The sequence below is a fragment of the Rhipicephalus sanguineus genome, chromosome 8 (assembly GCF_013339695.2).
Source record: "Rhipicephalus sanguineus isolate Rsan-2018 chromosome 8, BIME_Rsan_1.4, whole genome shotgun sequence".
NCBI lineage: Eukaryota > Metazoa > Arthropoda > Arachnida > Ixodida > Ixodidae > Rhipicephalus > Rhipicephalus sanguineus.
Genome location: NC_051183.1, coordinates 2,641,668 through 2,663,958, shown reverse-complemented (window position 1 = coordinate 2,663,958; position 22,291 = coordinate 2,641,668). Strand labels below are relative to the sequence as shown.

The window sequence follows — 22,291 nt, the reverse complement described above, 5'->3', positions numbered from 1 at the left end:
TTCTCCGCTATCAATGTGCAGTGTGTATTGCTGTAGTTTGACTTTTCGTTTCCCGGCCACAAGTTCGGCCGAATAAAAAGTTTCATCTTGGACACACCGACTGCTGCTTTCATCTACGTCACGACCCCGTGACAATACGTAAAATCTTGTAGTGTGGCTGTGGATAAGTCCAAGTTCATGTATGTTTTAAATTACCTCTTCGATTTCCTAGGTTCTTTTTGTGACAGTAGTTCACAGACTTTCACTTCATAGTGGTAGGTGCTACAACTGTGACATGTTAATTTAATCAAACAGCAGAAGTAGGTGTGTTCAAACAAATTTGGGACGTTTCTCTGCTATGTAAAAAATAAAACACTACCATACTCGCTGAACACAATCTCACTCATCACGACAACGTAAACGTGTTTGGTGAAGCTGAAAGAAGTGCTCGTCACACTTAAAATTTGTTTATTAGCTGTAAATAATTTGAAGGAGCCCATTGAACATATGTGCAAAGGCTAATGTAATTGAGCACAGCCTTGTAAAGCTTTGTCGTATCTTTTTGTAAACTTCTACGATCTAAACACAATTAAGGCAAAGCAGTTTTGAGCATAGTTTGTAAACTGTCTCATAAGGCACAACTAAATGTTGCATTTACGTTTCACGGCAGCTGTATTTTCGATGGAGGCGAAAATGTTTGAGGCCCGTGTACTTAGGTTTAGGTGCACGTCAAAGAACCCCAGCTATTTTGGGACGTTAAACCGCAGATATTATTAGATGTTGGAAAGACTGTTAATTCCCTTCACTGCCGTGATGTTCGTTTTGTAATGTGATTTATAATTTTTTAAAAACTGACCCTACGTTTTGAGACCCGTCTGGTCTCTTAGTTTTTTAAATTAGGAAGACTAATGATTAAATGTGGCTGGAGAGTCTTTTTATTCTTATAATCTTGCCCAACCAGACAGACTTCTATATATTTACCCTTAAATTTATAATTTCTGATGATTCACATGCAAACCATGATATGATTATGAGTCATACAGTAGTCGGCAACTCTAGATTGATTCTAACTGACTGGAGCTAAACAAACGCAGTTGTAGCCTTGAAGAAGACAAGACTGCTTGTCGAAACATTTGCTCCAGCGACACCTCTTGTTCACAAATTTTTCTTCTCTTCAAGCTTCCGTCTTTCCCTGAACTTCAGACGCATATATAAGCACACGAGTGTCTTTGCATTTCGCCCCCAATGAAATGTTACCAGCGTGGCTGGGTATAAAACCTTCGTCATTGAGCTCAGCAGTGCCAGGTAACGTAACTAATGCACGGAGCTAGTGCTCAATTTCAACGCTATTGAGGTGTAGATTGCATGACACAGTAGACAGCTAATACTTGTGGACGATTGTAGGCACACCTCCATGAGATGCCTGGTAAACCATTCACAAATACAGCATTGCAAGCGTGAGGTTCAAGATGACCTGTTGTAGCAGACGTTCACATGTTTCGCCGCACTTGCACAGTGGACATTCGGGGGTAGTCACCCTGTCGTTGCCTGGCAATCCTGGAAAAACAAGTAATGACATCACCAGATATTGATAAGCATAATCAATGAAATATTAAATTTTGCAAAAGTAAACATATAAACATAGTGAACAAAAACAGCGGTTTGTTATACATATATGTAAACGTACCGTATAATGCATGTTGTATCACTCGGGCTAGCTTCTTTACAAGGCGTGTCATGTAACAGGTGCCTTGCTCATTGCACACAGCTGTTTCCTTGTCGGGCCAGGAGGCTACAGCAAAAAAAAAATATATTTCTGATTATAGTGACGGTTTTTTATCACATTAAAGTGAAAGTACACTCTTAATTATGTGAAGCTTTTGTTACACTAAATGTGTAGTAAAGATAACCTAAACTGACAGCAGGAGAAATGAGACCTCTAAACCCGGCTTCTCAAATGCGATCCTGCAAACTATAACTCATATGTTTTTTGCACTGATATACGGGCTAGCTACGAAGATACATGCAAGGCGTTGGTGATGCAATTGCCTCCTTTTATTTATTGCAGTGGCCTGGTTAATGTTAACCGAACGATAAACTCGGCAACCCGCTCCCACGTGAAGCCACGCCGCAAGGAACGCACGTTTTCTCAACGACAGAGTATGACGTTGAAAAATTGAATATTGCAGTGCGTCGCCTCCGTGTGACACCCACACAAAGCCATTGGTTAAAAAAAAACTGAAGCAATGGGTTTTTACTCACCGGTCCGTATATTCTCGGGCTTGAAACGAGTGTCATCCGGTGAAAGCTTCAACGGTCCCTTCGTTCCCCTGAAGTCAGCTGAATGCACTTCGCGAAAGGATTTTAACGAGTCAAAACGAACAGAACAAAAGCGAATGTGTCGGCCGGCAGTGGCTCGAAACATTTACAGCGAAACGAAACAACGCGAGACCCATCCCAATGCACCGCGAACCGTTACCTGCCGTTGTGCCGCCGCATATTTTGAAATGAAGATAATGATGCCGATAGGCAGCTGACAACTACGAGTCTGTTGGAGCAAAAACTATTACAAAAGATTGATGACGTGATACCTGGCAAGGCAAGGCCACTTCGTATAAACAGCAATTTGTTTATTGAAGTGTAACAGTAAGTAAACAACTAAACTTCCTTATTTCAAGAATATTTTAATTTGAAGTTTGGGCCCGACGAGGGCGCCCCTACATAAAAAGTCAAATAGCGCGAATGGCGGCCACCACAACGTCGCCATGTTGTCCTAACGCAGAGGTTAGTAGATCCACTCCCGGCGTTTGAAGCTGGAACTCGCCGCGGTCGATTTGTTCGCCCTCTGCGGCGATCGCTGGAACTTGAGACTTTCCGGGGCCTGGCCACGTCAACCCCGCGCGGGTTTTATTGGCCTCGAGATGGAACAGAGCCGGCACCTAGCGGCGAACGGACGAAGCCCGAAGGTGCCGATGCCGGTGCCCCGACGCCGCTTCGGCACCAGTGTGTGTTGTGTTTGTTCGAGAATCCACAATGTAAGGCGACGGGGACGACTTCGTGGACGTTGACTAAAGTCATTATTTCCTATTTCTAATGGAAGTTCGTAAAGTCAGTCGGATTTTTTTTTTAAAATAGCGATGCGAAAAACATTTGTTTATTGCGACCGCACCGCACACGCTTGTCGCTTTTCCACGTGTTGTGAGACTAACATTTGTGATTCCATGTCACAGTAAGCTTGCCCCTGAGCACATTTCTGACTCATGTTGGGGAATGTGTCATCTTTGTCGTCGATGGCGACAAAGTTGTTGCGGCGGCCCACATCATTGAATTCAGCGTCGACCTTTCTATGTGCTGCTCTGACGATTCCGTCCACGTTATCGCATTCGGTCTCCAGCCTTCCGGGCTTAGCAAAGACAAAAAAAGGAAATGTGCCTCCAGTTGACTGACGAGAAAAAAAAAGAAAAAAAGGCGCTATGTGTTCATTGTGAAGTATGAACTGCCTACACTGAAGGAGCAGTTCAAAAACTGCATTACAATGATGGAAGGACAGTTATCATGCACATGCGGTGGTCAAACCGCATCTTACGTGCGCCCAAGTGATACGTACGCACTACTGACGCCTAATGTATTTGTTGGGATTATGCGTCCCAAAACTGCGATATGATTGTGAGGGACGCCGTAGCGGAGGGCTCAAGAAATTTCTACCACGTGGGGTGTACTTACGCGCGCCTAAATCTATGTACGCGGGCCTCTAGCATTCCGCCTTCATCGAAATGTGGCCGCTCTAGCCAGGATTCGATCCCGCGACCTTCAGGTCAGCCGTCGAGCACCATACCTACGAGAGGAGCGCGAAAAATCCTGCTAGATAACAATAACTGGTTGACTTGATTCGAGGTACTTTGATTTGGAGCAGAATGCAAATTTTCATCCCTTTAACCCTAGCGCATTTTTAAATGTATAATTGTTCAATTTTTGTATCACCACAGCTCGTCATGATGGCATACGGAGCCGCCACCGGTCCCTTCGTGGGTCTTTTTATTCTGGCCACAATGTTCCCATTCGTGCATTCGAAGGTGAGCGGTAACTGAAACAAACTTTATATCGAGGATATCACTTTAGACATTTTAAACATCTTGCATTCTCAAGATTCATGTTCGCTAGCGCCAAAAAAGGACACAAGCTTTAAAGGGGACAGCGTTTGTCACCTTTAACATTTGTGCCGCTTTTTACCTAGGCAAACGTGATTCTTAAAGGTATACTGGCACGAAAATTTTCAGTTCTAGTTTTTCTGCGTCAAGTAAAACGCCAAACCATTAAGAGCCTACAAGATGTACCGATAAGCGGGAATGCATGAGAAACAGCTACAGCATCTTTTTAAAAGCTAGATGTGATTCCTACTTTACCCTGGCATCACGACACAGTATGAGTTCCTCATCACATGCTCGCGCAAGATGTCACAATGTTTCCACGGCTGCTTCGCTCGGTGGCTGCGTCGGTGACGCACAAGCAGCTATTTTCAATATTTTTGGTTACACACGAGTGGCCATACTCAGTGTTCTGGTACCTGACGCCATCACAATCAGCCATACTGGAGCGGGAAGTCACCAGACTGAGAGTCTAGCTCTTGTCACGGCAGTGTTGATGAATGAAAGAGAGCTTAGCTAGTGGGTTAGTATTCATTCTATAAGACAGGGTGTGCAAAGACGGACACAAGAAAGAAGTGTAAACACCACAGACGCCGACTAGCAACTGCAAAGGCGCAGAACGGTGGAAAAGAAACAAGGCACGAAAGCTTATCAGCGCATGCCCGTGCAATAAGCAAACATACCAATCTGGTACGTGTGGGGGGTTCTACGAGACAGATAACTGTTAAGGCATTTCATTTCTTCTTCATGCAAGTTAATCGACGGTTGACTCAAGCATGCGCTAGCACTATATTATTGTCGATATGTCAACTGCCAATTAACTTGCATAAAGAAGAAATCAAATGCCTAAACAGTTATCTGTCACGTAGACCCCCACACGTGCCGGATTGATAGACTCGCCTATTGTATGTGCATGCACAGAAAAGTTTTCGTGCCTTCTTTCTTTTCTGCCGTTGTGCGCCTTTGCAGTTGTTAGTCGGCGCCTGTGGTGTCTTCACTTCTTTCTCGGTCAGTGTTTGCACGCCTTGTCTAGAGTGAGTGTTGATGACGGTAGGTGCTCCATGCGAAAATCGACTTGAATGCCGTAATAAAAAATCAGCATTTACTGGACTTCACACTTGCTCAGAGTGTTGCGGTATACAAGAGATTTGTATGGCAGAGTAAACTCACATTCTCAAATTGGTGTCAGTACCGCTTTCACAGAAACCAGCTAGCCCGCCTCTACTGCGTTGAATTTTTCCCAGTAACTGCACAGGACAAAAAAAAAGAAAACATGGTGGCGACCGTAATCTCTGTCTTAAGTATCTGGTAGTGGTACTAGCACCTCGGAGTTTATGTTCCCTGGAGTATTCCCTGTGTTACATTGTGTTTCGTGCGCTCGCGAAGCAGACCCCTGAGGCCACGTGGAAAGAAGCGCGTGGTTCAGATCTGCTCCGCCAGGTACCGCAACGATCCCAGCGGCTCACAAGAACAAAGCGGGCTCTTTCAACGAAGTGATTCACTTAATTTTCATTAGTAATCGTGACCGTGAATAGGTCCTCATCGTAAAGGAGTACTGACATGATTTCGAGACATCGCAATTGGGGCATTTTTCTTTTCCTTGGTATGCAGTGTCAACGCTCTTCACACACTGGAGTCGGAGAACACGTGTAAATTATTTTAATTTGACTTTGAAGTTTTCGTCTCTCAGAATCTGCAAGCCAGCCACAATGCAATGGGCATTATTCCGACGAGTCAACACAGTTCTCCCGAGTTTGCGAGCTCTGCGTCCTGCAGCCTAAATCGCAGAGATCACTGTCAGAGTCATTGGACGACAATTCACAAATCGTTGTTTATGTACACCACGAGCAGATTATGAATATGCCGCTAGTACTTCGCCAGTTTCTGTATCTCCGTGACATCACACTCCCATGAAACGTCCCCGAGAAGCCGCCCCCTCCATATCGAAAGTAAAGGTGTCTTCTAAGGTAGCGGCAATTAAAATATATTGGATGCATTCCCAGGCACCACAATACTCGTTTTAGGTTTCTCGAGACCAGTATTTTAATTTAGAGCAACAATCAGAAAACTTTTAAAATTCGTGTCAGTACTCTTTTAAGTAAACTTATGCTCCTATGGCATATTTATTCAATGTAACTCTTAACTTGAAAGAGGAACCATGGATTTTGTACCAGTCCTATTTTTTGCAAGACTTTCCTGAATATTCGGAAAACCGGAAATGAGTGTACGATCGGAAATGCTTGGAAGGGAAACAACAGTGTCCATCGGGGCTCGTGTCACAAGTAAATAAAAATACTGAAATTCAAGACCGCGTCGTTGGTGCTTTATACGACGGTCATAGCCAAAATTGTTTTGCGGGTTGGGTCATACATCTTTTATGTAAGTTCATGCGTGTGTTCGTACGTGTGGGTGGGTATATGCACGCACCAAATGCAAAAATTTCCGAGGTGCATGGGGGTGTCGAAGCCCCCAATCATCCCCTTCGCTAAGCCGCTGGCCTCAGGCGTTGGACGCCTCTTTATGAGCGATAAGCGCTAGGAAAACGGACGGGAGTTTTTAGTCCCGTATACCACCACCCACCAGCGTAAACAAAGGAAATATAAAAAATAAACGAACAAGACACCACATAAAAACAGCAAAATAAAGGAGGAGGAGAACTTGAAAACTATGACAGACTATTACACAGGGACTGAACCCTCGGCCTCTATAGCGCAGACGCCGAATGTAACCGTTTACGTCATAAGCGCTTTTTTTTTCTTTACTGCCGCAGGCCTTAATAGGGTAAATATATCTCCTTTTAGAAGTCGTCATACACAAGCAAGCATGTTAAGGCACTTAACGCGTTCTTATTTCGCCATTACGTAATGACCGCAGAAGCTTGACGCACGTTCTGCTGCTCGGGCTGCAGCGACTGCCGCAACGCTTCGCCGGTAGCCAGTGCTGCCGACAGGTGGCGCGCTATCGGTGGTGCGCTTACTTATGCTCCTATGGCTTATTTATCCAATGTAACTCTTAACTTGAACGAGGAACCATGGATTTTGTACCAGTCCTATTTTTTGTAAGACTTTTCCTGAATATTCGGAAAACCGGAAATGAGTGCACGACCGGGAATGCTTGGAAGGGAAACACCAGTGTCCATCGGGCACTTAACGCCTACATGGCGCCTTGGGTTTTAGAGACAATGGAAAGCTGAACACACCCGCGATTGAAATAAGTAAGAGACGGTTTGAGTATTGGTGGCAGAAAATTAGAGAGAGGACAAAAATAAATATTGGAAAAAAATAAGGACATTCTGCCGTAAAGGGCAGAGAACTGGGCTGAAAACTTAAGTTTTTTTTTCTGGAGTAAGATAGTTTTAATTGAAGTAGAGACACTAGGCCAGCACTAAGAAAAAGAAGAGTAAAAGGATTTTTTTTTTTGTCGAGCCTGGTGGCACACTTGTCACCGCCGCGTTATAAAGGGGACGCTCATAGCATCCATCCCTCCAGCTTACCATATTAGGCGGAAACCAGGAGAATAACTAACTCGAGATGACGCTAAGGGCTACCCAGCAGGCGATTGAACGAAAGACGACAGGCGTAACTTTCACAGATAGGAAGACGGCAGCAGAGAGGATAAGGGAAACAGGGGTAGCCGATATAATAGCAGCTATTGGGAGAAATACATGGACTTGCACAGGTCCCGTCATGAGAGGGACGTAGAAGAGATGGCCAATTAGAGTGTCAGGATGGACAACAGGAAGAGGTGGGGAGCGACGAAATTATGAAATTTGGAGGCAGCAGATGCAATCAGCTCGCGAGATAACTGCGAGATGTCCTGTAGCGGACATAAGACAACCTGATGATAATGATGATGATGGTTGGAAGTTACTTCAAAATCAGATAACTCGTACATTCCCAGGAATTTGGGAATATCTGTACGTGGCGCCATGTTTCGGCGGCAGCAACGGCGTCCTGCCATAACTGAATGAGAAATAGGCGCGAAAAAATATCTATGGAGAAAAAGCAAGTTATCAAAAAACGACTCCGGGCTCTACACAGCAGAAATCTATTGGAACATTTTGGTAAAATTACAGTATTCTACTATAAAGCGTGTGACTTCCCAGGGCAATTGAACACCACCTATTAGAAAAACCCATTGCCCCATTGTAAAATAATAAACACTCTGGGAAGCCACGCGGTCTGTAGTGCGACACCGTAAATTTAACAGAATGTTCAAATAAGTATGTGCTGTATAGAAACGGGAGCCGTTTTTGATAACTAGCATTTTGTTGGATATGATTTGTTTTTCGCCTATTTCGCACTCAGTTACGGCAGGCCAACGCTGTCGCTAGCGAGAGGGCTGTCGCTACGCGCACATGTCCTTAAACCCTGGTCACGATTTTGGTCTCATCACAGGGAGCTGGAATATCTACACTGCTCATGATCGCTGGCCAACTCGTTGCCATGTGGCGGTCACTCAGCAGTGGCATTAAACCGCCGTACATGCCGGCATCGCTCGACTATTGTCCAGACAACAGCACCGCTACGTCTCTCGTCACAGACTTGACGTCACCATTTTCTTCGAACAGGTATATGTGCCAACAACTCATGTCACGCGCTTGGTCAACGTCTAAGCAGTGCGATTCAGGAGATAAACCAGAGCATGAACAATGAATCAATGACTTCGGGCTAATGTTGACAGCATGCTAGGCACCTAGTGTAGCCCCAACAAAAAAAAAAAAGAAAAACACGAAGGAATGAGTATCTCGCCAACAAAATTGCATGTCACTAGACGGTGGAGTGTCCTCTTAATTCAAGGCTGGTAAAATCGCACGTATTGAACCGTTCCTGCCTTTTCCAAAGCGTAACTCAAAAAGTCTTCATATCATTACCAGCTTTCCTTGTCGTGACTTTGCTTACAGAAGCTTATTTTGTTAATTCACGGATTGTTAACAGCGGTTATTATTCCATTGCTGTAACAGGCAGCAGAATGCTTTTTTCGGACAGAAACAGGTGTCGAGACGCCGCATGAACCGCGATGCAGTGTTGGTGTAACGCTATTTGTGGTAACGTGCTTGAGTAAAAGTCTTCAAGTACTTGAATAAATTGATGCATTTGTAATTATAAGACCAAAGTATGTCGTCAGGGTCCAACAATTCTAGTTTTTATTTACGAATGAAAGTGCAACTTCAAGCGCAAATAATTATTGCAGACTGCAGGAATCTTGTAATCACACAGGAAGTCGTTGTTATGTGGGACGACAGCAAGAAACAATAAATAAAAACGCCTCTGATAGTTCACCAAAGCTTGCTGCAGAAGACATACCTCTAGCATAAAGCCGTAGTAGTAGCTCAACATGTGCAATCGTACATGCACAAGAATTCTGTGAGGATATTTGTATAGGCAGATGATATTAGTATAGATAATCATAGGCATATATTAAGTAGAACACGAAATGAATATTCTGTGACAAGTGACCCTAAGGTAACAGACAACTGCACTGCACAAGAACGAACAAAATATTCGGCATAAAGATAGGCTAAACAAATGCCGAAAACATAACAAATACTCTCTACACACACAGAACTATTGCAAACCAGCCCTAGTTACAAGCACTTCAACTCTATATCTGCAATTTGTCATGCAGCCATTTTTGTGGCGAAATATGAAGTCCAGTGCTATGATTCGAGGTTTCTTGGATGCTTAAAAATTTTACTGTTTATATACATAGATATATATTATTTGTAGTTTGCAAGAATCGCTCAATTTAAAGCCACTTGGTTCATTTCGGCAGCTTTTGATATTATGAATATACTTACCGCCCTGGTGTGATATTAGGCACGTTGGAGGGTCAACTCAGGTATTTTATTGTACTTATACAGGTCACAAACAAACGCATCTTCCTTTGTAATTTCTTCATTATGGAGTTCTCTCCTTGGTATGTTGGCTACAGTCCTGCTCGGGATACTGATAAGTGTTATCACAGGTAAGCGAATTTCTTCTACGTTAGCAGGTATCAGCAGGTAATTAACAGAACTTTTTGTTGGGCGAATTGGTGAGCGTTAGTGACACTTCTGTAGTGCTGTCTAAATCCGATAGAAAGTTTATTGAGCAGGCGTTATCTGACCACCATTGATGCGAACATATATTCTGCGCTCGCGCTGACAACGATACATATCCACGTGTATTGATGCAAATAAATCAGTTGTTAGTGGTGCTCTGTCCCGTGTCCTTTCTTGTGATTGGGTTCTCTCGCGCCTTAAAAGCTACTATGAGTTGGTAATTAATAGACAAATGCGTTATGCATCACCTGCTACGTTCAGTTATATAGGTTTAGTACTCTAATGAATGCGGAGTGACATTTGTTTTTAGCGTCAATGTTACGTCATCACTGAAATTACGAGGCTTCAAACCACAAAGATGCGCAAAATTTGCGTCAGTGTGAGATGAAGAAAAGTAGGGGTATGATATTACGCTGTGAAGAATGTTAATGTACCACGGGAGGAGCGACTGCTGTGCGATTATAATTTTATAAAATGGGTAAGCTTGTTATGTATTCCGCGCTATAGTGTCTCGTTTCAGGTATGAATGCAGTTGATTATGTAACATACAGGTGAGCATCGGCAACGGCACCCTGACGTCGCACACTTGAACAAACGGTGCGTTCAGCTCTGGCGTAAGCTGGGCGTTATGGAGAGAGACGAAAGTTTCTCGATAAAGGTAAATATTTTTCCCCTGCTGGCAATTTGCCCCATTATATTGTGGAGAATTGATTTCACATGTTTATACAACGATAAACATGATGTAAAATGCCTCGCAACCATATCATAAATTCGCTTTCATTCTTTTTTACGTAGACTGCAATTGAGTATGAGACTTTCATGCAGAGAACGTATAAATGACGCGAAACAATAAATAGGAAAAGTATTCTTTTTCGGCAAAGATAGCCGTCGTGGGGAAGCTTGCAGCCAGTGCTCGGCGCTCATTTAAAGCTTACAAACCGCAGAATCGGTTAGGTTTCTCAAGATTTATTTCCGTTACTATAGTTCACATATGTCAACTTATCTTCGCTATTTTCAATCTGGATCCTGAAATATGCTCGTCCTGTTATTCTTAGACCGCAATGCTGGATGCTGAAGGTTTGTTGTTATGAAGTATACATGTTCGATTCTACATTTCTAGATCGTGTTCAGGTTATGCTATGGAGCAAGAATTAAAAATTGGCACGCTAAAAGAGTTTTTTGAAGCAGTAAATGCTCGTTTTAAAACGCTTAAAAAACGTTGGTATGCCTCGAGTTTACAGGAAATAGCCGGCTGCATATTGAAAGAAAGGTTTGTTTGGAAAATCTTGCGAACGGCTACTGCGAATCATTTTTTTAGAAGACCGCTTCCATTAAAAAAAAACTCACAAAAGCAATTCAACATCACGTGTTGCATATAGGGTTTTAAGAATGTTTGCTGTAGGCGTGTTTGTTGTGGTGTGTGCGGTAGTCCATTCTGCCACAACTCCCCCCTCCTCCTAAGCCAAACTTCATCCGGCAGTAAATTTTGGAATTGACTACATCAGGTATTGGCGCGATGCCATTAAGAAAAAGAAAAGACGAAACACACAAAGACCGGCAACCACAACGCTTTGAACGCTTTGCGCATTTTGTACGCACGCACCAAAATACAACTCATTTTATTCTGTTCGTAACCCAAAATAAATCGCATGCTTCCATATTCAGCTGTTGCCTCGGCTGTTTTCATTTCCCGTGTGAGCTGATTTCGAAAACAGCTGATGACAATGCATCTATTGAGCACAGGGATGCAACCAAAGGATATGCAATGCCCCACCAGGACACCAGGAAACATCGAGATGATAACTTGTTCTTGTGTGTCGTGTTTTATTTTCTGTTATGCGTCGTGCTAATACATGATGCAGCTGTGGAACAGCAGCTCGCCTGAAGAGCGACCTCTTTTGAAAGAGATACTAAATAGAAACAGCATATCAGTTAACGTCAGACACAATATTCTTCGTCAAGCTTATTTTGAAAAATAAGTTTGGGATTTCACCTGTCAATACCGTGGTGCTATGATGGGTTGAGGCTCACTGATAGTTCTTTCAACGCCTCTCAGAATTCGTTCAGCCCGATGTGTGTTCAGTCTCAGATTGGCTACCCTGCCAGAGGCCCGTTCCATGTCCCAACAATAGCTTCAATTCTTTTCAAAATAAGTTTGAAATTATTACGCGAGGTATTCAACCCACGTATGCAGATGAACAGCTCGGAAAAAAAATTGATCGCGTTCGTGCCGTCACCCTTCCGTCAAAATGACACTAATCAGCCAGAAATGTCAAAAACAAAACGCGAAATGAAATAAAATGTCCCGAGAGTACTGGAGAATGTACGTATGCTGCATCTATTTGTATCTTGGTCGCACATCTTCATATATGTGTAGTCTTCATAATCGTTGTATTTAAATACAGTCCCATTTATCGCATCTCTAACGTATAACCTCAGGTAATAATATGCTATTTAACCGATACTGGACATCAGTTTTTCTGGTCATCAAGATGGCATACAAATAAATGAAATTATAGATCTTACATCTTAGACAGATCGTAGATCTCGCGCCATCTTACACGCATACCGAGTGCACAAAACAGTATTTTCTCTCATTATACACCCTCTTTATTTATTTATTTTATTTATTTGAATATACTGCAGCCCTAATGCAGGGCTATAGCAGGAGTGGATGAGTTATACAAAACTAATACAAACAGAACAAAAAATAACAACAATAAAACTGAAATACATACGGCAATACATAAGAAAACATCACTGTGCATATTACAAACTAGATATTTACCTATCTTCTAAGTGGGTAATAGCGGCATCAATGAAATCTTGTAACGGTAGGGAACGAATACTGCCCGGTAAGGGCAGTATTCGTTCCCGCAGTATTCGCTCCCGCAGTTACCGCAGTATTCGTTCGAGGGTAATAAATGCTCTTCTGTAGCATTTATTACCCTCGAACTTATGCATCGAATTCAGTGTTGCAAATTACCAAAAAGGAACCTCTATTTACGTGGCAACGGAAGTTAATTCTTATAATTATGCACAGCTCCATTTGCTTAGTAGATCTGGTTGTGGTTTAAGCACCTTTGCAGATATGCGATGTAGAAGCCGAAGGTCAGCCAGTTACGCAATACCAGACAAAAATTAACTGCAGAGAATGTACTTAAATAGCACTCGTATTTTCTTATTGGGGTAAATGATCATTAATTATTGTGTAGGCAACTTACGATTTAAAGCATTTATTCTATTTTGATGACATTGTTGATGGAACAAGTGAATTTCTATGCCGACTGGCACGATCTGATGGAATATCCGAAGGTTCTACAAGACGCATCTACTCACATGATACTCGACGCGAAGTGAAGAGGAACCTTCTAGGCTAGTAACCAAAGAGGAATATGCGATGCTCATTATTATTATTTTAGTAGTGTGGGGCATATCATGATCAAGTGTCCGTGGTGGTGGTAGCACCATTAACTTCAAAACTTTTAACTACAGGGGTAGAGCTGCCCAATGTTAGGGTCACTTTTCTGTATGTCCCAATTAATATTACTGCATGGGGCTACAGTTCACAAAACAAAAGGCCCACAGCATTCGTAATGATGGTTCAACTGATTTTATCACTACATCGCCTGGAGTAATTTCATACGAGTGTACTAAAATTTGGTGTCATTTGTACTTATATGCAGTTATTTGCTCATTAAATTTCAAGTGATATTCAGGGCTTCGAATAGGCAAAGCCTTCTTCACCCCAGCCTCTATCCCAATATATATCTAGTGAAAGTTCCGACCTGCAGATTTGCCATAACGCAACTTGTAAATCATAATATTGTTGACTTATTTTTGCCATATGCACTTCGTGAAAACAACGTGAACTACAGTAGAGACTTTATTGTGTTCTTGCCTGCTCTATGTAGACAAACGGACTTATTCTTTTTTTTAGGAGACAGAAGGCAGCAAAGAAGAGCAACAAACAACGAAAACGCTTTTATCTTCTCAATGTGAAGAAAAGCAGGAATCGACAGTTTGAACTTTCAGAACCTGTTGTTTAGCATGTTTATTTTTTGCTGGACAAAATGATCCCATGGTACAGATTACAAAGAAGTTATATGCAGAGGCTAGGTGCAATGTTTGCCACCCAAACGAAGGCGCTAGCGTTGAAGCGCATCCATGCCGAAGTGAACATCTCGGCCAATTGATATGTCCTCGCTCTGCAGAAAAGAACGTTTGGTTGGAAGAACCAGAACTCCTTACTTTCTTTTGTCGTGTTAGAGAGTGTAACTCAGGGGTCTCAAAGGGGTCTCAGGGACAGCATGCAGCTCGCAGATGTTTTGCTAGCGGCGCGCGGTTTGACAAGGAATAAAATGTTTGTGACTTTGCTAAATGGTACTCGCATTCTTTACTCGCCTATTGCGAATAATAACGCTCTGTTCGGTAAAGCTTCACAGACGGGACAGGTCTCAAGCATTTTTGCTTGTTTGCTCGATGCTCGCTATGGGGTCATGGGTTCACCATGTTTTGAAACATAACCGTGGAACAAAATCTCCATATTTACGAATAGGCGTCCGCATTTGACTAATAATGGAAACCGGTATCGATAGGTTTCTAGCATCCTGTCGCGAAATCCCCTTCAAAAATTATCCGTATATAAAATAGGGGTAATGCGTGAATATCAAGTGCTAGCGTCAGGCGAAATTTTGTACAATACCCCTCCCCCACCCACCCCACCTTTTCAGCCTATCGAGGCCGCGCAACTGGCCGACCGTCTTCTCTGAACCACGCCGACCAAGCTCCCAACAGACAGAACTTCCGTGTTTCTTTTTTTCCCCTTTTCTTTCCTTTTTTTTCTTCCCCCCTGTGGTGTGTCTAACTCCCTCAGGCCTCCTCCTCCAGTCTAACCTCTCCTATACCTTTTTTCCCCCATTCCGCCCAGGTGTCGCGGTTGTGGTGTCCTCGCCTGAGAGACAGTTACTGCGTCACTTACCCCCACATTCACCTATTTTCTCTCAACTCAAGAATCTCTCTCTCTCGTCACTACCCCGGCCCTTCCGGGACTAAATTTTGTGACTGCGGCCCTCTAGCTCAGGTGAGTTTGCGACCCCGGGTATAACTTATTGCATACTTTTACAGGACATCACGATTTTCACGTGTCGGTTGTCTTAGTTCTTGTTTAGTTCTCCCGTGTTTCACTCAACACGATAAACAGAGCAGACTGGTGCGCTCGCTGTTAATGCATATCTTGAGGTTTACCTCATAGTAACGACGTAGGACAATGGAAGACACTAGGACACATTGCTGTATCTTCGTGTTTTCTTTAGCATTCGCCGTTTCACTGCGCTAAACCTGAGAATGAGTACCCAATAAGCGCCACTTAATAGCGACATTCTATGTTCCACAGCATTCCACCAACAAGCTTCGTTTGACCCCTTTTCATTCCTTCCATTCTTCATCATCTACTGAATTTGTGTCTTGTTTTGCCGTTATGCCGTCTGTTGTTTCTCCCTTGTCTCGTCATGAACACCTGTTATATTTGGTATTGAAAAGTGGACGTTATCAATGACCGAACCGTTACGCACTTGTGTTTTAAATGCGAAGAATTTCTTAACAAACCCTGGGCACTTTGAGCGTTTTTATCTATCTATCTATCTATCTATCTATCTATCTATCTATCTATCTATCTATCTATCTATCTATCTATCTATCTATCTATCTATCTATCTATCTATCTATCTATCTATCTATCTATCTATCTATCTATCTATCTATCCGCCTACGTCTGGGTGCTCTCATGATCGCCTCCTTAACTTGGTGTTGACCAAAATTGGCATGCGAGGCTAAGAAATTTTGACAAATATGACTGTCTGGTAATGACATGAATAACGTCAAAATCCTGCCGCGTATGTCGTCAAACCCTTTCCTCCAGACAAGTGTGGCACATCCCCGTTTACCATGAGCCGCGGTGTTCGGGTATGCGTCACAGGTGATTGACAGTTTATATCTACCCAGGAATGGCGAGAACATTGGTAATTGAAATTCGAGAGAGTTAAGAACAACCGGCATGGGCAACGTTGACCCGACGAATGCAAAGATAATAAAATTAGGATACCACCAAGAATTGAACCCAAATAATAATAATAATAATAATAATAATAATAATAATAATAATAATAATAATAATAATAATAATAATAATAATAATAATAATAATAATAATAATAAAAGTTTATTTGCCATCTTTGCGAAATACAGATGGGGGGATTGTGGAAAAAAAGCTGTCCCAGGACAGATTGACTAGCCTACAACCCTTTGTATTTGGCAGTGAGGCAATATTACACAAAACACACACATATATATATATATATATATATATATATATATATATATATATACACACACACTTTTACATAATTATACAAACACAAAGCCATACACACGAGCATATATACAGAGGCATACTAGTGCTTTAACATATTTCAACTCACATTTTCATCTTAAAAGGCAACGAAATCAAAGATGTCTAAACATTGCAATCTGAATCTATGTAGAAACCACATACATCCTTTTAAGTTCTTTGAAGGAGGCTGTACAAAGATAAAACTATATTGATTTATAGCTATTTAATAGTGTAGATATTCTGTATTGAAGCATTTATTTTCCGTAGTTTGAACGCGGTGTTGGCACTAACCATTCCTCTAAGTGTCTGGTACCGTAACTTGGAGCTTTTCTTTGAAGTTGAGCAAGACTACCTAGGTTGTTTATGTTCCAATAGATATCTTGTTTGTATATGCGACTCAAACGATATTTGTACAGATTATGTGCAGGGATCACGCCCGAACTGTTAAAGAAAGTTATTGTCGATGCTGTGTAAGAAGCGTTGTATGCGTGGCGGAGATATTTTTTTTTGTAGCAGGAACATACATTCAAGATTGGAGTGCGTTGTGTTACCCCATATCATTTGACAATAGTTTAAATCAGATTGAAAAGTGAATACATGTGGGATGAATGTAGCGTAAACGGCCTACTACACCAGTGATTTTGCTAGCTCTATTTGGGACGTAATTAACATGATTATCCCATGACATGATGGCTGAGAAGATAACACCCAGACATTTGAAATTCTCGGTAATTGCAATACTTCGGTAATGTAACATAATGTCTTGATGCGGAGAGAGAGAGAAAAAACTTTTATTTTCGAAACCCAAGTCCGGGTCTGAGCTCTAGGGTGAGGCTGTACTGACCTCCCCTAAGATGGTTAGTATGTGGTTAAGGAGAATTGCCCACGAGGAGCTGGTTTCGCCCAGATTCGCAACCCAGGCCTCCCATGTAAGTATGTTAGAACAGAGTGAATGGCGTTGTGGCGTGTTGGCTCTGGGGCAGTGCCAGTATGTGTGGGATAGAGTCGGTATGGACCGTACACTTGGCAATGAGGTGTATTCGGGGCTTGTATGTTATGCAGTGTGAAGTCATTCGGTGGAGAGTATGTTTGTGCTTGCCTCAATGGCGCGGTTTCTTTTGTCGAAAAAGCCTCGGGCGGTCTAGGAAGCTCTCTTCGGTGGTATGCGCTTGTTCTTTGGCCTGAATAAGACTGCTTTTGTCTTGCTTATATTTATTTTCATTAAATTTAATGCAGACCGCTCCTCTAGATTTTTCATTGTATTGTTACTTTGTTCTATTACATCATGAATATCATTACCAGTGAAGAAAATACTCGTGTCATCCGCGTAAACAATAAACTTTCCCTCAGGGTTAATATTGCTGGTATCCTTCAGATAAAGATTAAAAAGTAGAGGTCCCAAAATACTTCCCTGTGGTACTCCACATTGGACAGATCTGGCCTTAGAAGTAAAGGTGTCGATTTTCACAATTTCGGTTCTCTTGAATAAGTAGGACTTGATCAGAGATAATGTGTGTCCTCGGATTTTATAATAGCTTAGTTTTTCCACTAGAGTGTTATGGTCAACCAAATCAAAAGCTTTAGAAAACCTACGAAAATACCAATGACTATTGCTCTGTTTTCAAACCCTGTCAATATATATTCTTTCTGCTCTGCTAGTGCTAATTCAGCTGATTTATGCTTACGGAAACTAAATTGGTGTGGTGTTAGCAGGTTACGTTTCTCAATGAAGGTTCCTATTCTGGAGTGCAATACTTTTTCGAATATCTTTGAAAAGATTGGCAGAATAGATACTGGCCTATAATTTCCCAAATCATTTCGATCTCTCTTTTTGTACAGAACGGTAACTTTTGCCGACTGCATTTTTTTCAGGAAAGATTGCGGATTGCTGACACACATTAAAGATATGAGCGAGTATTGGAGCAATAATTTCAACTGCATGTTTTATTGGGGACACCTGAAAACCGCCAATGTCGCAACTAGTGCTATTTTTTAATCTTTATAGTCGACACAACTTCGTACGCCATGAGTGGTTCAAGGTATATTGTATTCTCGCTATTAGTGCGAATATATTTACTTGCCTGAGGAGGCTTAGCTTGTGCGCATGCGATATCTGTAAAAAAACATTATTAAACGCATCGGCGAATTCAACACCTGACAACTCTTTGCCGTTGATTTGCAACTGCTGTAAATGCTTGTGACACTCATTGCGATTTAAAAGTCTGTTTAGCCTCGACCATAGTAGGCTGTGGTTGCGGATTTCGATGACCAAGAGAGATTAATAGTACGTTGTGCGTGCGTGCCGTAATTTCTTAGTAAGTCTCTTCCGGTACTTTTTAAATGTGGCGAGGTCATCTGCTGATCGCGTGGAAAGAAAGTGTTGATACAACTTGTCCCTGACTTTAATTTCCTCACGTAGTTAAGACGTAACCCAAGGTTTCCTGATTTTTCTACTTTTTCTACGTGTCTTAGAGGGAAAGCTCTGGTGGTATACAACAGAGAATATGTCAATGAACATATTGTAAGCGTCATTGGCATCTGTGATTTTAGTTATCACATCCCATTCAACTTTCAGCAAGGAGTCACAAAAAGATTTTAAAGTTTTTTCTGTAATTACTTGGTAAGACAGTGCAGGGAAATGTTTCTCTCCTAACCCACGTATTTGAGCACACGCAAATACTGGCAAGTGCTCACTGACATAATAAGACACCACATTTAATATTGAACTGTGAGGAATCGGTGATATATAGATCCAGGGTTGACTGACCTTCAGATGTGACACTGGTAGGCATGTTAATTAAGTTGGTAAAACCATTCGATAATATAATCGCCTTAAAAGATTTCGACGATTGACTATTGGAACACGTGTCACTATTGAAGTCTCCACCAGCTATTAACGTTTTCGAATTATGCTGTTGAACCACATATGGAAGAAATTGCTCATAGAATTGTATGAACATTGGTATGTCACCAGTAGGTGGTCGATAGAACACAGAAAACACATGCTTTCCAGCGCACAGCGTCAATATTTCATAGTCAGGTAAAAGCAGTGTGTACCAGTCAGGAATGTGACAGTCAACGTCATCAGCAACCAGCCATGATACTCCGCCCCCTCGAGAGATTCACCTGTTTAAATAGTAAGCATTGTAATTGGGCAACCTACATATATCACATTCTGAAATACTCCATGTTTCACTTCGCGTGATCACTGAGAACTGAGAAGAACATTTGGCAAAAAGTTCCTCTAAGTACAATGTCTTATGCTCACATTTCGCGTGTTTAGGTGGATGCATTTGATGGAAGGAGTGGGAAGTGCAGCTACAATGTCATTTACATCGCCAGATGAATAAAATTCTATTCCATTATGCACCATTCAGGTATATTCTGCGTGGCACTCAGGTATTCTGCCACAGAGCAACGGCAGGTTTAAAAACTGGTTTCGAAAAATACCCACGAAGGCGTAACGGTGGTGCAACGTCAATTGTGGTTGTGAAGCTGGCTATATAATTTTATAATGAAGCAATAAACGCTACATATGTACTCCTACGATACAGACGTGATGTCAAGTTAACGTCTGTAGTGTCAGTGTTGCATCGCTTTGATAGCATTACATTTGTATTCCCATGATTCAGCAAGCTAAATTCCAGCGTCACTTGACTCCGGATAATACGCTAACGAAAGTTACGTGTGATATTCAAATCATCGCAGTATTAAGTGCACTTCGTTTCGATAATACTGACGAACGTGCTCTACTTGAATGCTGACGTTACGTCAGACCATGTGTTACCCTTTGAACGCCAGTGATGTCGACGTGCCTGCTAAGCCCACGATGTGCACACAACTACTCCACTTACAAAAACACGTCGATCCGCCTCGTAACGCTTGGCTGAAAGCCACAAAATGCAGCATAGAGCTACTCGCTGTCTGCTTCGCATGGTACCGATTCCCGTAAGGTGCAGGATCTGCCGAAATTTTTCAACTATATACCACAAACCATACAAGCAAGAAGGCTGCGATTGGCGCTAACACTCCAAGGTTTAAATGCACATATATACCCCATAAAGTGGACGGGAGGATGACCTTCGCCGTAGCTCAGTGGTAGAGCATCGGACGCGTTATTCGAAGGTCGCAGGTTCGGTCCCTGCCGGCGGCAAGTCATCTTTTCGTCCACTTTACTTTCTTCACATTTATATTCTAAATACTACAGATAACACCCCCTATACTTTCCTTGGCGTTATTGTCTGTTAGTTCTCAATAATGTTGTGTCTAACAAAGAAAACGAGCCCTTAAGAGTCATCTCCTTTCCTACAAGCAAAAAGGGTCCTGCATGGGTGGAAACTCGCGTTCAACCTCTTTGGAAGCACTCCTCAGAAGTGTGAATTAATCGAATTATAGCTAAGTTTGACAAAGATTAGTCGTTCACCGATTGAAAAATTATTCGACGACCACTACGGTTCACATTCGTAGATGCGGCGTGCCTTCAGGGCAGCAAGGGGGCTATAATGAAGTCTTCCGCAGTAGGGAATAAATTACATTCACCTCAGGAATTTCGTGTAGCGTTGTCACAAGTGACCAAATTACTCCATGGCAGATTTTGTAGAGTGGCTTTGAGAGCTTTGCCCTAGCCACACTGTCACTAAGTCTCACGGAATGCGTACTAACGCCAAGAAGTCATTTATATGCTCGCATAATATGATAGCATTGATACGTAAAATATTTTTTTTACAATGGCTGCTAGTGTCGTACTCTGCCCCGCCACGGTGGTCTAGTGGTTATGGCACTCGACTGCTGACCCGAAGGTCGCGGGATCGAATCCCGGCCGCGGCGGCTGCATTTTCGATGGAGGCGAAAATGTTTGAGGCCCGTGTACTTAGATTTAGGTGCACGTTAAAGAACCCCAGGTGGTCAAAATTTCCGGAGCTCTCCACTACGGCGTCTCTCATAATCATATCGTGGTTTTGGGACGTTAAACCCCAGATATTATTATTATTATTATATAGTGTCGTACTCTGGTAACGCACGAAGTACTTAAGTTCGTCTTACCGCTGTTGGAGGGGGTCATGACAGGCCCGTAACCAGGTGAGGGCCCTAGGAGCCCTCCCCCCCCCCCAATTTTGGGGAAGTACGTGTTTTTACCAAAAATTAATAATAAATATATGTGTTTTTCTCAAATAGTGAAGGTTTTCAGCAAGTGCCCCCCATTCCCCCCGAAAAAAATTCCTGGCCACGGGCCTGGGTCATGACACCCATTTTTTTACCATAATCTGTGTTATGTGGATTAACCCTTGTGCTTTCACAAATAAGCTGGCGAAATGTTCATCATTTGATCACGCACTTAATTTATTGAACCTGTATATGAACACGCCAGCGGAATATTTTTATGAACACGCAAGTAGCGTGATGTACGCTTTACTGACTCAGTTCAGTTCAGTCCAGTTTATTTACCTTAAAAGCCTCCAAAAGGGGACATAACATAAGGGGTGCGTAACAATGTTTCACATGATTCACAGATTAATTATTTCGTATTGAATAATTACACGATGTTGAAACAAGCACGGGCAGGTAATGGCGGCAATGTCAGCAGAGAGGCCGTTCCAGTCTTTGGCAATTCGGGGGATTAATGAGGCCGAGAAGTGAGTAGCTAGGGCACTTGGGCGTGCGACCTGCTGGGAATGACTGGTGCGGTGAGAAATGCCTGCAGCGGGTACGATGTGTAGTGCTTGATTGAGGGCG

General features: G+C 42.4%; 1 protein-coding gene and 1 long non-coding RNA gene across 2 annotated transcripts in view; both read left to right on the top strand.

The window, feature by feature from the left end:
• LOC119402502 (sodium-coupled monocarboxylate transporter 2-like) overlaps positions 1–22,291 on the top strand; it is a 258,827-nt gene that overhangs the window by 171,016 nt on the left and 65,520 nt on the right. The window lies entirely within an intron of this gene.
• Positions 10,028–14,320, top strand: LOC119402573 (uncharacterized). Its single transcript, XR_005185827.1, has 3 exons — positions 10,028–10,091; positions 10,719–10,825; positions 14,108–14,320. It is a non-coding gene; the product is annotated as an uncharacterized LOC119402573 (long non-coding RNA).